Source organism: Mytilus galloprovincialis, chromosome 10, assembly GCF_965363235.1.
Source record: "Mytilus galloprovincialis chromosome 10, xbMytGall1.hap1.1, whole genome shotgun sequence".
Lineage (NCBI taxonomy): Eukaryota > Metazoa > Mollusca > Bivalvia > Mytilida > Mytilidae > Mytilus > Mytilus galloprovincialis.
Window position 1 is genome coordinate 25603322 of NC_134847.1, and position 12379 is coordinate 25615700.

The 12379-nt window shown below is 33.9% G+C and overlaps 1 long non-coding RNA gene across 1 annotated transcript; it reads left to right on the forward strand.

Moving 5' to 3' along the window:
* The first annotated feature begins 5860 nt into the window (after positions 1 to 5860).
* On the forward strand, positions 5861 to 10724 carry LOC143047255 (uncharacterized). The gene is made up of 2 exons (XR_012969472.1): positions 5861 to 5962; positions 9815 to 10724. It is a non-coding gene; the product is annotated as an uncharacterized LOC143047255 (long non-coding RNA).
* The last annotated feature ends 1655 nt before the right edge of the window (positions 10725 to 12379 follow it).

Genomic DNA, 12379 nt, shown 5'->3' on the forward strand with positions numbered 1-12379 from the left:
CAAGTTATTGACAAAACATAGTTGTTATGGGTGCCACTGTGACCTGGAGAAATTACATAATTCTTTACAGTTCTAGGTCTATGGGAAACAACTCCTGATCAATTTTATTTCTTATATATATATATATATATCTATATATATTTTTCTTCTATTTTTTTTCAAACAACAATATTTTCTATAATTTTCTTTCGTTCTTCAAAAAGGGAGTGCAATAAATTAGATAAGTTTGAAGTAACAAACAAATCTTCAGATGAAAGAATCCAAACAAATTTCATTTCATCAGATAATCTTGAAAATTTTTTGAATTTAGAATTTAAATTAGATAGATGTTGAGATCGAGCATCTTTTAGAAGAAGATTGTAACCATCTTTTAGAGGAAGATTGTAACCATCTTTTAGAAGAAGATTGTAACCAACAAACTGAGTCAGTTAGGAAGATTGTAACTAACAATCTGCGTCAGTGGAGAAGATTGTAACCAACAAACTGCGTCAGTGGAGAAGATTGTAACCAACAAACTGCGTCAGTGGAGAAGATTGTAACCAACAAACTGAGTCAGTGGAGAAGATTGTAACCAACAAACTGCGTCAGTGGAGAAGATTGCAACCAACAAACTGCGTCAGTGGAGAAGATTGTAACCAACAAACTGAGTCAGTGGAGAAGATTGTAACCAAAAAACTGCGTCAGTGGAGAAGATTGCAACCAACAAACTGCGTCAGTGGAGAAGATTGTAACCAACAAACTGCGTCAGTGGAGAAGATTGTAACCAACAAACTGCGTCAGTGGAGAAGATTGTAACCAACAAACTGAGTCAGTGGAGAAGATTGTAACCAACAAACTGCGTCAGTGGAGAAGATTGCAACCAACAAACTGCTTCAGTGGAGAAGATTGTAACCAACAAACTGAGTCAGTGGAGAAGATAGGAACCAACAAACTGCGTCAGTGGAGAAGATTGCAACCAACAAACTGAGTCAGTGGAGAAGATTGTAACCAACAAACTGCGTCAGTGGAGAAGATTGTAACCAACAAACTGCGTCAGTGGAGAAGATTGCAACCAACAAACTGATTCATTGGAGAAGATTTAAACTAACAAACTGAGTCAGTGGAGATGATTACATGCCACAAACATGATCATGTGGTGATAAGCAACGCCTATATATCATAATTTAAGAAAAGGACATTTCGAGAAGCAATTTAAACCAGGGTTTAACATACTCGGGTGCTGGAAATATAAAAAAAACTATCAAACATCACGACCACAAAAGTGGTTGTAAAGGACACTGACGAAGCTTCGAACGTGACTGAATTCCAGGTAATAGAAAGACGCAATGCGTTGGAGCTGATACGACGTATATTGACCATTTGAAATACTTTGCTCCGGACACATCCTTCGCTACACCATCTAAGGAAAGACAGTAGGGGTTTTTCATTAGAAATCGGCTCGATAGTACAATGTGTTAATTGAATATGATGAAGACGAATCAAGCGACCGGAGACGAGACATAATCTATACCTTCAATAATGTTTTCCCGAATGCCCGAATGCATAGCCATTTCTATGTTAATAATTATTGTTTCGTAATGTAATTTCCCCACACAACCTTATTCTTTCTCCTTTGGGTCCAGTAGGTATAAACGTACTTTTAGTATGGTGCGTATCGCTCAGTCTATAGATTTCTATGTAGTGTTTTGTCGTTTTCATTGTTTGCCATGGGATTGTCAAGTAGTGTTAGTGTTTGCATCTGTTGTAAAGGACAACAATAAAATGTTCTGAATTTTTCGGAATTTTTTTTTTATCAAACAGCTTCCTTTTACTGTTATCAAAATAATAATTTGTGATGAAAGCAAACTGAAAAACGGTAAATATAAAATCACAGACAGTTTACAAAATCAAATGGAATATATCATATTTTATTGTTGAACAAAACGTCCTAATGATTGAACATAAGCAATGGCTACCTTGAAATAAATATGGTAGACGAATATGAAGTTTTTAATTTAAAAAGGGTAAATGAGACCAGTGATTATTATTTGATACAAGCATCGGCGTTAATAATAATAAAAAAAACTACTCCGGCATTTGAATACTTGTCGAAAAACAAAATAGTACTAGTTACTCTTTTAACAGCGTTAATTCCGTTTATCAGCTTTCTATACTATTAACTTAGACCAAGTTTATTATCATACTCAAAAGAGTATCACAAGGCAGAGAAGAACACCAAAGCAAGCAATTTGCAACATTTACTTGACAATCGAGATTTGAACCAGATATTCCCTGACGACTTTCCAGGTCTCTTATGCTATCAGCTACATATCGATCCTACACTCAAAACACAAGCAATCCACAAACATAGTAGAACCCCGAGCCCAGTTATGTTTCAAACTCAATGTGTCTGCTTACATGAACCATGTAGTGAACAGAGATCGGCTCCGGGGTTGTAGTAATAATGTAAAGAAAAACATAGGTCTTTCGTTGTAATTAGGCATACGATAGCTAGAAAGCTTGGACAAATAATGCTAACCTCCCAAGACAATGAATCAAATACAATGCTATAGATTTAATTCAATTGTAACACCTTCTCAATGTAGCATATTTGGGCCAAACGCTATAATATAGAAATCTTCATGAATGAATGATATTCTGTCATTTGTTTCTTAGATATCATGCCATAATTATAATTTACTAAACGAGCAGAGCAAATCGAATAATGTGTAAATGATGGATATGATATTTTCTCGTGGCATATGATTCGACGAGTAATATTGCAAATCAAGATAGAAAGAAAAACATATGCCACCTGCAATTGCCACGAAACACACGCAGTATGTACAATATTATAATAGTTTAAATGTGCTAAGGCAGCAACCATTTGATTTTCTGGGGGGGGGGGGGGGGGGGGGCTATGGTTTTTTTTCTGTACAAACTTTTTTTTTCGCCTGTGGCGAAAAACAATCTATTTTTTTCGCGACAAGTCGAAAACAATTTTTTTCTTTCAATTTTAGCATTACATATAGTGGCAGCTGAGGGGTGAAACAAACAATTTTTTTTTCTCAGAATCAAAAACAAATTATTTTTTTCTCCAAAAACTGGAAACAAACTTTTTTTTCCAAAAAAAACCATAGCCCCCCCCAGAAAATCAAATGGTTGCTGCCTAAGATATTTAGATACAATCTTTCGTTTAAATACTATGCTTGAAATATCCGTATTTAACTAACAGAACAAGTTTTAGCTCTCTCAAAAGCTATGGACTGCTTCGCTCTACACTAATTTAAGGTTATATGTGTGCATGTGGTTGTTAAAAGAGGGACGAAAGATACCAAAGGGACAGTCAAACTCATAAATCTAAAACAAACTGACAACGCCATGGCTAAAAATGAAAAAGACAAACAGAAAAACAATAGTACACATGACACAACATAGAAAACTAAAGAATAAACAACACGAACCCCAAAAAAAACTAGGGGTGATCTCAGGTGCTCCGGAAGGGTTAGCAGATCCTGCTCCACATGTGGCACCCGTCGTGTTGCTTATGTGATTACAAATCCGGTAAAAAGTCTAATTCGGTAGGTCACATTCATGAAAGGGAAGGGAATTGTAGTAACGACGTAAGGAACATATCCGATATCATTTGTGAAGCGGTTATTCCATAACGGTCAACCAACTCGTGATGGCGTCCGTAAAATTTACGAAGGGATGATTTCAACTTCACCACTTGGAACTCTTGGTTTAATAGCTTCCTTGTGAGCAGTAACCCTCTATCAAGAAAATCATGATAGGAAATGCAAGCACGGGAAAATTAGTATTTGAAATGTGGTATTTTAAGATATTGATTGATATAAAATGGATGTACTTTAAGAGTGTGCGTTATACACCCATGCTTTTAAAAAATTTAAATTTCTTGTTCAAAATTAAAACAATTATAAATTTAGACAAGACTCTTGATGTGTGCCTTTCTGGAGGTGTGCATATATTGTCAGAAGTTATAAAATACAGATAATGCATTTATGTAAACATTGTATACTTATCGAAAAACATTGGAACATTGGAACATATTGTTTAGCAAAGCAAATCGTGCAAATTGCAGAGTAACAAAGCAATTAAACACGTATTAATAATTGATAATTCATGAGCAGGAGTTAATGACAGTTGATCGGAACTGAAATACACATACTTAGTTAATTTTCCGGCATTTGATGTCTTATCCTGGACGAGAAAAGTCTGAAATTATTTATCTCATTTAATCCAATAGCTGTTGCTGTATCTCAGCCTTATTATTATGCAACCAATCACAATCTATACGTTATAAGTAATTTATTCAAGATGGCGTGTATTTCGACCGAAACTAATAGCTCCGCACCGTGATGCAAAGCAAATACACTATCGAGGAATACACATACACATACTGTGGAAAACTACCATGCTTACTTCACCTAAAGTACATAAGCAAGCAGTTCTCGATCGGTATGGCATAAAAGTGGTACCGAATTTAAACTGAAATATTCAACGAACAATAATTGCAGGTTTCACCACAATTAGGATAAGATAGATTAGATAAAAATATGCAGAACATACTTTTTACATTTATAATAATTAGAATTTCGTAATTTCTGAAGTACATAAATATACTCGCGTAGTGTACTATGTTATATCAATTCACTCTTATCAAACAATGTATGGTTGCTACATGTATGTACTTTTCTTTGAAATACTGGAAATGATAATTAACATCGGGTTAAGACAATTAATGTCGAATCAGGTGTCCGGGGTGCTCGGTTAGATCAATACTTGCAGTTTATAGTTCAAATAGAAAATGATAAATTTTTCGAACTTTGCGCAGACAAAAGTAAGCTTCCACAAATTCGGTAAGACTTGTAATAGCTCAAAGAAGAGCGAAACCAATTTCATTTACAAGGACAGGGTCTCCTGATACGTATTTATAACCAGTTATGTAAATTAAAACTTACTGATCAATATGTCACAATAAGGAATATTACACAATCGGTTAAAACATCTATTATAATAATTATAATAAAATCTTTATTTAAACACAGTAAGTAACAATTACTAATCATTCCTGAGGCCCTCAAGCCTCTATAGCCTAGAATAGTGCCTTAAAAAAAGATTTGCATCAGATCTTAAGTAAATTAACGGTGTATAAGCCATAATCTTTAAGTATTAAGTATTGACTATCAGAACACAGAATCTTGATAATAAACCTGAATGCACAAGTTACAATGGTTGGCAACTGAGTCGTCAATGACTGTCATAACCAGGTTCAATCCACCATTTGAAAGACCTGTACCAAGTCAGTAATATGACAGATGTTAACCGTTCGTTCGATGTGTTTGAACTTTTGATTTAGGCTTTTGATTACGGACTTTCCGTTTTGATTTTCATCGGAGGTCAGTATTTTTGTTTACTTTCAAGAAGAAATGTGTGGCAAAACAGAAGACGGATTCAGTTTTTTTTTATAAATCATTAGTACTTACCATTGTTATGCGTTCAAAAATTCGAAAAGCCTTGAAATGTAAACGTTTTGATTCATATCTGAATCAAAACGCTCAATAAAGATTCATTACCACAAACTCACACAACATTGTAATTTTAAATCATAAGTAAAAAGCGTCATACAGTCATGGACTTTAAGTTTGAAAACACCAATATTCTGACAGAAATTGAGAGTTCAACATGAACACAAAAACCTACAAAACAATGATAATTAGTGGAATTAAAAATAACAAAAGAATAAAACAATACATGTATTATATTAATTTTAATTTAACACGCTATTGTTCAGTTAGTGCTTAATTATTTCCTGCCTTTTATTTCCGTTTTGACGCTAAAACAATAACATTTTTTAAGTGTTTTCCGGTAATTGTAGCGTCACTCAAAATTAAAGTTCAAGTAGTTATAATATGATATATATATTAAAAAACTAACTTCGGTGTGATCTATCGTATAATGGGTAAGTTGTATTAACTTTTTTGGAATAATTAATTTCGAACTTTGTATAGTCTCTTCAATGCTGAGGGAGTTTGTATTCCCTTTGGGAATCACCACCCCAGTAGTCAGCACGTCGGTGTTGACATGAATTGTCAGTGATATGGTTAAAAGTGTAAATTAACAAAATGATTAATTTTTGAAAAACAAAGACTTTTCTACCTCAGGAAACGATTACTGTGGCTTAGCTGTATTTTGCAAAACTTTTAGACATTTTGGTCCTCAGAGCTCTTCAATTTTGTACTTTTTTTGCCTTTTTAACTTTTTATGCATCTGACTCAAATACAAAATTTCAATCCTTGTATCTATGTTTGTAATAAACCAAATGCGTGTCTGGCGTACACATTTTAATCCTAGTAGCCATTACGTATTTATTTACAACCACTATTGGCCAATACATATATAGATGGTGGAGGGTTTCTCCCAGAGAGTATCACCATCCAAGCAGTCAGGACTTCTGTTTTGAGAAGAAATGTCATTGAAATTGCCGTCAATATAAATAAACTGTTTACAAAACTTAGAAATTATGAAATACTCAAGACGTGCTTCCCATGAATAGATTAACGAAAAAGCAATCAAAAGACAAACTAGAGGCTCTAAAGACCCTGTGTCGCTCACCTTGGTCTATGTGCATATTAAACAAAGGACACAGATGGATTCATGACAAAATTGTGTTTTGGTGATGGTGTGTTCGTAAATATTGGCCCACCCCTGTGACGCAATATTACTTTACTGAACACTCTTGCTGTTAACAATATATCTATCTATAATGCACTTTGCTCAGTAGTTACAGAGAAAAACATTTTGTAAAAATTTACCCAAATTTATGTAAATTGTTATATTTTACCCCTATGTTCTACTTTTAGCCATGGCAGCCATCTTGGTTGGCAGGTCGGGTCACCGGACACATTTTTTAAACTAGATACCACAATGATGATTTTGGCAAAGTTTGGTTAATTTGGCCCAGTAGTTTCAGAGGAGAAGATTTTTGTAAAAGATTACAAAAAATTAATTTTTCCCCGAGGGTATCACAAGCCCAGTAGGCAGCACTTTTTGTGCTGACATGAATTGTCATTGATATGGTTATATTTACAAATTTACTGTTTACAAATTTTTGATTTTTATGAAATACTGAGGCTTTTCTACCGCAGGCATAGATCACCTTACCTGTATTTGGCAAAACTTTTAGGAATTTTGGTTCTCAATGCTCTTCAACTTCGTACTTTATTTGGCCTTTTTAACTTTTTTGGATTCGAGCGTCACTGATGAGTCTTTTGTAGACGAAACGCGCGTCTGGCGTATATACTAAATTTAGTCCTGGTATCTATGATGCGTTTATTTACAACCACTGTGTCGATGCCACTGCTGGTAGAGATTTATTTCCCCGAGGGTATCACAAGCCCAGTAGTCAGCACTTTTTGTGCTGACATGAATTGTCATTGATATGGTTATATTTATAAATTTACTGTTTACAAATTTTTTAAATTTTTGAAATACTAAGGCTTTTCTATCTCAGGCATAGATCACCTTAGCTGTATTTGGCAAAACTTTTAGGAATTTTGGTTCTCAATGCTCTTCAACTTCGTACTTTATTTGGCCTTTTTAACTTTTTTTGGATTCGAGCGTCACTGATGAGTCTTTTGTAGACGAAACACGCGTCTGGCGTATATACTAAATTTAGTTCTAGTATCTTTGATGAGTTTATTTAAGAACTAGAGGCTCTCAAGAGCCTATGTCGCTCACCTTGGTCTATGTGCATATTAAACAATGGACACCGATAAATTCATGACAAAATTGTGTTTTGGTGATCAAGATGTGTTTGTAGATCTTACTTTACTAGACATTCTTTTTGCTACAATTATCTCTATCTATAATGAACTTGGCCCAGTAATTACAGTGGAAAATATATTCTAAAAATTTACAAAAATTTAAAGAAATTTATGAAAATTGTTAAAAAATTACTATAAAGGGCAATAACTCCTTAAGGGGTGAACTGACTGGCCCAGTAGTTTCAGAGAAGAAGATTTTTGTAAAAGTTAACGACGATGGACGACAACGGACGACGGACGACGGACGACGGACGACGGACGCAAAGTGATGGGAAAAGCTCACTTGGCCCTTCGGGCCAGGTGAGCAAAAAAATGGTAAAATTGACTATAAAGGGCAATAACTCCTTAAGGGGTCAATTGAACATTTTGCTCATCATGACTTATTTGTACTTTACTGCTGTTTACAATTAATCTCTATCTATAATAATATTGAAGATAATAACCAAAAACAGCAAAATTTCCTTAAAATTCCCAATTATGGGGCAGCAACCAAACAACCGGTTGTTCGATTCATCTTAAAGTTTCAGGGCAGTTAGATCTTGACTTGATAAACAATTTTACCCCTGTCAGATATGCTCTAAATGCTTTGGTTTCAGAGTAATAAGCCAAAATCTCCATTTTACCCCTATGTTCTATTTTTAGCCATGGCGGCCATCTTAGTTGGCTGGCCGGGTCACCGGACACATTTTTTGAACTAGATACCCCAATGTTGATTGTAGCCAAGTTTGGTAAAATTTGGCCCAGTAGTTTCAGAGGAGAAGATTCTTGTAAAAGTTAACAGACGACGCCGGACGACGGACGACAGACGACGGACGACAGACGACGGACGCCAATTGATGAGAAAAAAGCTATTCACGAAAAGCATGAAAATTATAATATGTCATGGTATCACACAGCTATATTTTTCCATACCAGTGCTTAATCCTATTTATTTTTTATAAGAATGGCAACGAGTACTCTAGAACTTTTTAATCAAGCTAAAACAGTGAATTCTGACTGATTTTCCACAAATGTTATTAATTTATAAAAATGCTTTTATATTCAAAAAAAGCAAAAAATGTACAGTTAATAATTTTTATTTGTGGTATATACCAACTTACGAGGAATCACAGCAAACGACTGATTTTAAAATTCAACAAATAATTATACTACGAAATGTGTATTCAGTCGGTATGATTTTACGATTCTAGTTTTAGTGTCAATTTGTGAAAAAAACACAGTTATATAAAACGTGAATTTGAAATAAAATATAAAAGCATTTTGATAAATAAATAACATTTTGTGGAAAAACAGTCAGAACTCACTTTTTTAACTTGATTAAAAAGTTCTAGCTAGAGAACTCGTTGCCATTCCTAATAAAAATGAGTATGATTAAACACTGGTACGGAAAATATACCATGACATGTTATAATTTTCTGAACAAGGAGTTCAACAATTCAAATATCAACAATAAAGGAAGGACGTATGTTTTTACGTTGTCAAAAATATTCTGACATTTTGTACCTACACTAATCTAAAAGTAAACGCATGGCGTACCAAATTTCGTGATTTTCGTGAATTACCTTATTTGCGAATTTAAGTGTCCAACGAAATCTTCCTAATATTCCCAAATCAAGACATAGACAGATTCCCATATATATTTGATAACATACATACATAAGGGCATTTTATCTAGAGAACACGTCGAATATAAGAAAACGCAATATTAACTATACATCAACAACTTCAGTAAAGATGTTTTGATTTTATTGGGAAATATTTTATCAAATCATATTCAGGTTTCTGTATGAAGTCCGTCTTATAAGAATGAATGAAAAAGTAGGCGTAAAAACAAGTGTTTTTCGCTGTATAAAAGTTAATCATTTGTCAATACATATCCAACATCCAATGAAAACTCGTCCTTAACATGCATGAAATATTTGCCACGGGACGTTAAGCAAACAATAATCAATCAATCAATTCAATGAAATTTTGTTTTTGTTTTACAGGAAATGTAAACGCAAGGGATCCTGACTATTGGAATGTCCCGGATGACCCAGGTATAAGACATACCGACTGGATGAAAAAGTTACCAGATTCAATGTCTGTATCTAAAGTGTCAATACCAGGCACACACGATACTATGGCAAGAGCAGGAGATATCATATGGTCTTGGTGTCAGAGTTTATCACTAAGCATCCAGCTAAAGATTGGCATACGTTTTTTCGATATACGTTGCCGCCATTTCAAAAATGGTTTGCCGATCCATCATGGACAGTTTTATGAACACTGTAGCTTTACCGATGTTATGAACACAATGACATCTTTTGTTAAATCTCATCCAAGTGAGGTTTTACTGGTGAGAGTAAAGGAGGAATATAAAGCGGCTGAATGCACGAGAACCTTTTGTGAAACAGTTTGGTTAACTCTCCAGAATTACAGAGAAAATATTTGGCTAGAGGAAAATATTCCATTTATTAAAGAGGTTAGAGGTAAAATCATAATTTTACGGGATTTCAAGAGAGAGAATAACCCTATAGGTATTCCATATGCTACGCTAGACATAGAAGATTATTGGAAGGCGTCTAGTTATAAGGAGAAATGGAGAAGGGTCAAAGCCCATTTAGATAACACAAGATCCACCACAAACAATATAATACACCTTACTTTCAACAGTTGTACTAAGGGTATTGATGCTCCGCGTGAAATTGCTAGATCGCTTAATCCGAAGCTTTATAAGTATGTCAGATCAAATCAAGGTCAAGGTCGATTTGGAATCATAGCAATAGATTATCCTGGCCCTAAACTCGTTGAGTACATTATTGAAAATAATTTCAAAACAAATGTAAATGTTTATCAGAAAAATAACTCAGTTTTCAGTCAGTGTGCTTTATTATGAACAATAAAACTGTTATTGAATATATATTTGTTCTTAAATAGTCTATAATACATGTGTACTTATATCAAATATAAGTATTGTTACACTGTGCGTGCCGGCTACACCCACTAAGAAAAACTGGCCGCCATGAAAAAGACAAAAAGTGGTGCTTAAAACACCAACAACCAATCGATCAATACACTGTGCGTGTAAGACTCGTGAATTTAAATAGCTGATTTAGATAAATACAAATGTTAACACAACAAGTCTTATTTTCTGCTACTATAAAAAAAAAGAAGATGTGGTATGATTGACAATGAGACAATTCTCCACTAGAGACCAAATGTCACAAAAATAAACGACTATATGTCACCATACGGCCTTCAACAATGAGCAAAGACCAGAGTGCATAGTCAACTGTAAAAGGTCCCGAAATGACAATGTAAAACATTTTAAACGAGAAAACTAATGGCCTGATGCTCGGCATAACCAGCTGTTGAGCGTTTGAAAATGTCTAGAATAGCTCAAGGTCATTTTATTGAAATGCATTAGATGTATGTTTCATTATAATACTTTAATCTGATTGGCTAACAGCACAACACGTGTTATTCCTTAAGCAATTGCATTACTCAATAAAACTTTTCATTCATGATAACACGTGGTCCAACAAAAAAGTACACAGGTGAATTATATTTAAAAAAAAAACGTGTTTTCATGATCATAGCTAAAAAATGTAATTATAAGTATTGAATGCTTCTTTTTGTAACTTCATAGGGTTGTAAAAGCGTTGACCGTGCGCACATTTTTAGAAAGAAGCGCTTCCGCGCTTCATACAAAATGTACTTCGGTCAACGCTTTTACACCCCAATGAAGTTACAAAAAGAAGCATTCAATTCTTAAAATAAATAGAACTGGGAATAGAATTAGGGAATATGCCAAAGAGATAATGTTAATGTATTAATTTAGATTGGATTTAACTAAAATATGGCAAAAATAATATGTTCTGAGTTGATTAGGTCTCTTAAACACATTTGAGGGGACATTCTCTTGAAATATGGCTCTGTTGTGAATCCTATTTCATATAGATAGTCAAAGCAATCCCTATTCAGTGTTATATGAGTATAAAAATAAGGAGATGTGGTATGATTGCCAATAAGACAACTATCAACCAAAGTGCAAATGAAATGAATGTAAGCAATCATAGCCTTCAACAATCAGAAAACACATATACTGTATAGTCGCCTTTAAAAGTCCTCAACATGAAAAATTTAACTTATAAAAAAAAACAATTTACGAAAAAAACAAATATAACAGACATTGACATCTCATCAATAAGTTTTTTTTTCTGAACATGTCTACCTAGTATATTCTATTTTGGGTTGTAAAAGAACACTTTTTTTACAAGGGAATCTTAAAGAAACATACAGTAATAAGAAAATGGAATTATTCGTTATTAAGCAGCAAAAACAAATTAGCATCTACCGTAAATTCATAAATTATTGCTTGCATTTATTATTGAGATTTAAACTTAATTGCTATTTTAAATTTTGCGATATTGAGAAAAATCCCGTTTAATTCACATTACAAAAATCGAAATGCAGGTTTAAATTCTATCGATTATGACCCTGTCGCATTTTAGGCAAAAATAAAAATATTGCAATAACTTCTGAATTTACAGTATTATCTGACAGAGACA